The 4303-nt window shown below is 35.9% G+C and overlaps 1 pseudogene; it reads left to right on the top strand.

The window, feature by feature from the left end:
* Window positions 1-1115: 1115 nt before the first annotated feature.
* Window positions 1116-3757, top strand: LOC101684710 (annotated as a pseudogene).
* Window positions 3758-4303: the final 546 nt, after the last annotated feature.

Here is a 4303-nt window from a genome sequence, read left to right as displayed (position 1 = left end):
CAATATTTGTGCTAATCAGAGGTGATATATATATATATATATATATATGCTCAGAATCTTCCATAGGCTTAAGAGAACTTATCTTGTGACTACGGATAAGACTCAATCCAAAAGAACCATAGCCAAATTACCTGTACACACACACACACATACACACACACACACACATACTAAAGAAAAGTATATATGAACAGTGAATTCAAGGAGAGCTACTTTATCTACACTTTTCATTAAGTAGCAGAATGTTTCCAGATGGCTCTTATGTACAGTTTGAAGATTAAGTATTACTATTCCTTCTTGATGATCTATGCAAAGTGAAGATCTTAAAAGTTAAAGGACCACAATTTAGAATAAATATTAATTTTCCTAAACACCTGGAATGAATATTTCCACCTTAGAGAGACTTTTCTACTTTTTAGTTCACTTGCAGTCATATTAACTAAAAAGTCACACGTACAGTTTACAAGTTGGCAGAAACAAGAAAAACACTTGGATAAAACTAAACTTGAACCTTCTTACTTATTCCCTTCTACCTCAAGATGAGTGAATCATCTTTCTGAAAAATGTAAAGTGCTGAATTATTATATAATAATAAATTATCATTTTATAACTTTAAGATCTTAAAATATATTTCTCAACTAGAAGTTAGAGCATTAAACCATGGTCTAGGAGCAAAGTATGGCCTAACCAAGGTTTGTGAAGGTCCTCATCATTATCACCACTTACTAGCCTTATATATTTTTCCATTCTCTGAATATTTCTTTTAGTAGTGTGGTAGCTATACTCCCCAAACTTTAAATATGACCATAATATTCGATAAATAAAGTTTTTGTGTTGCTTCTTGGTACCAGATGCAATCCAAAAGATGTAACTTCAGACTTTGAAAAAACTGGAACTTATTGAACACTCTGATGGCTTGGAAGGATAATGGGAAATAATTCTTAAAATTAAATATGTATTGGAAAATTACATTACTATATGAATAGGACATCTGAGTGATTGATACTTGATAGAAGAAAAAATCAACTAAAATTCACAACAGGAGGAAATCTTCCTCTCACTTGCTTCCTACAACTTGCCTGAGTGCTGGCACACCCTGCTGCTGCCCCACAGAAATGCTTTGATTACCTGCAGTTCTTCCTGAAATTAGGCCAGCGTCTAGGACATTAGCTTATCTCATTCAGGTTTATTCCAAAGAAGTAAAATTTGGTGTAGATGCCTGAGCTTTAATGCTTCAATGTGTAGACCTTTTAGTTGATCTTGATAGCTCTTACTATGGGGCCAAAGGGAAGAACAGTGATTATTGGAAAGAGTTGGAAAATACCCAAAGTATCAAAAGATGGTGTGACTGTTGCAAAGTCCATTGACTTAAAGATAAATATAAAAATATTGGTACTAAGCCTGTTCAAGATGTCAGTAACACAAATAGAGATCCCGGTGATGACACCACTACTTCTATTTTCCTGGCACACTCTATTGCCAAGGAAGGCTTAGAGATTAGCAAAAGTGCTAATCCTGTGAAAATCAGGAGAGGTGTGATGTTAGCTGTTGATGCTGTAATTGATGAAGCAGTCTAAACTTGTGACAACCCCTGATGAAATTGCTCAGATTTCTACAATTTCTGCTAATGGAAACAAAGAAATGTGCAACATCATTTCTGATGCAATGGAAAAAAGCTAGAAGAATGGGAGTCATCATAGTAAAGGATGGAAAAACACTTAAGCATGAATTAGAAATAATTCAGGGCATGAAATTTGATTGAAAGTGTATTTCTCCATACTTCATTAATACATTAAAAGGTCAGAAATATGAATTCCATTATTCTATATTCTATGGAGGTGAAAAGAAAGTTTCCAGAGTCCAAGACACTGTGTATGCTCCTGAAATTACCAATGCTCCCCATTAACCCTTGGTCATAATCGCTAGATGTTGATGAAGAAGATCTGAATAAACTCATTTTTAATAGACTAAAAATTAGCCTTCTGGTTGTAGCAGTCAAAGTGCTAGGTTTTGGTGACAATGAAAAGAATCAGACTAAAGAGAAAGTAGTTGCTATTGGTGGTGCAGTGTTTGGAAATGAAGGATTGACACTAAATCTTTTTTTTTTATTTTTTTGATTGTTATTTTATTTTTTTATTTTTTATAAACATATATTTTTATCCCCAGGGGTACAGGTCTGTGAATCACCAGGTTTACACACTTCACAGCACTCACCAAAGCACATACCCTCCCCAATGTCCATAATCCCGCCCCCTTCTCCCAAACCCCCTCCCCCAGCAACCCTCAGTTTGTTTTGTGAGATTAAGAGTCACTTATGGTTTGTCTCCCTCCCAATCCCATCTTGTTTCATTTATTCTTCTCGTACCCACTTAAGCCCCCATGTTGCATCACCACTTCCTCATATCAGGGAGATCATATGATAGTTGTCTTTCTCTGCTTGACTTATTTCACTAAGCATGATATGCTCTAGACCCAGCAATTGCACTATTGGGTATTTACCCTAAAGATACAAACATAGTGATCCAAAGGGGCACGTGCACCCGAATGTTTATAGCAGCAATGTCCACAATAGCCAAACTATGGAAAGAACCTAGATGTCCATCAACAGATGAAATCTTTTTTTTTTAACTTCATTTTATTTTTTCAGTGTTCCAAGATTCATTGTTTATGCATCACACCCAGTGCTCAATGCAATATGTGCCCTCCTTAATACCTATTACCAGGCTCACCCAACACCCCCCTCCCTTCCAGAACCCCCAGTTTGTTTCTCAGAGTCCACAGTCTCTTCTGGTTCATATCTCCCTCCAATTTCCCCCAAATCTTGAAATATTCAGCCTCATGACTTAGCAAAAGTTGGAGAGGTCATTGTGACCAAAGATGATGCCATGATCTTGAAAAGAAATTGTGACAAGGCTCAAATTGAAAATTGTCTTCAAAAAATCATCAAGCAGTTAGATATCACAACTAGTGAACATGAAAAGCAAAAACTGATTGAACGTCTGCCCAAACTTTCAGATAGAGTAGCTGTGCTGAAAGTTGATGGGACAAGAGATATTGAAAAGAAAAACAGCTATGGTCTCCCTCAATGCTACATGAGCTTCTGTTGAAGGCATTGTTCTGGGAAGGGATTGTGTCATGCTTTGAAGCATTCCAGCTTTGGAATCAATAATTACAGTTTCTGGGGTATCCAGGCAGCTCACTTGGTTAAGCAGCTGCGTTTGGCTTAGGACATGATCTCAGTGTCCTAGGATCAAGCCCCATGTTGCATCGGACTCCATGCTCAGTGGACAGTCTGCTTCTCGCTCTCCTTTTGTCCTTCCCCCACTTATGTTCTCTCTCTCTCTCTCTCTCTCCCTCTCTCTCAAATAAATAAATATTTTTAAAAAATTAGCTCCTGAAGATCAAAAAACTGATATAGAAATTATTTAAACACCCAAAATTCCTGCAATGACCATGGCTAAGAATGTAGATACTGAAGTATCACTAATAATTGAGAAAGTTATGCAAAGTTCCTCAGAAGATGAGTATGAGGTTATGCTTAGAGGTTTTGTGAATATCATGGAAAAAGGAATAATTGACTCATCATTGAATAAAGGAAAAAGGAATAATTGACTCAACTAAGGTTGTAAGAACTGTTTTATTGGTTACTGCCAAAGTGGTCTCTCTGTTAAGTTCAAGAGAAGATCTAGTCACTGAAATTCCTAAAGACCCTAGAATGGGTGGAATGGGATGTGGTATAGGAGGTGGCATATCCTAATTCTTATAATAGTACTTTATTAATAAACTGAGAGGAAGTTCAATGCAATTGATCTCACCAATCACCAAGCTGATTCTCACTGACAACTTCAGAGAAGTGAGCTGAAGGTAATGACCGAAGAAAAGCCTGGCTGATCTTTAAGAAGATAACTATAACCAATACTTGCTGATTTCAGTTAACAACATATCATTGTTTAATTCTGTCTTTGTCAATGCCTACAGAAAATCCATTTTGTGTTTTTTAATAAAAACACATTTGTACATTCCTGATACCTAAGTGCAAGAGCCATGTAACAAATGTGTTGCTTTCAACTGAAATCACTGAGGCATTTTTACAACTATTCTGTTGAACTTCGGATTTTAGTGATTGCCATCACCAGATGGAAAATTGAGAAGCAGCCTTTCTGTGGAGAGTAAGAATAATTGTGTCTAAAGTAGAAAAATAATCTAATTATATGACAATCTCTGTTAACAAAAATTCGTTTAAATTTTTTTTTATTTTTAATTCAATTCAATTTAATTAACATATACTGTATTATTATTAGTT

Source organism: Mustela putorius, unplaced genomic scaffold (genome assembly GCF_011764305.1).
Source record: "Mustela putorius furo isolate JIRA1106 unplaced genomic scaffold, ASM1176430v1.1 tig00000250_pilon_pilon_pilon, whole genome shotgun sequence".
NCBI classification, from domain to species: Eukaryota; Metazoa; Chordata; class Mammalia; order Carnivora; family Mustelidae; genus Mustela; species Mustela putorius.
This window is presented reverse-complemented; position numbering and strand designations above follow the sequence as displayed.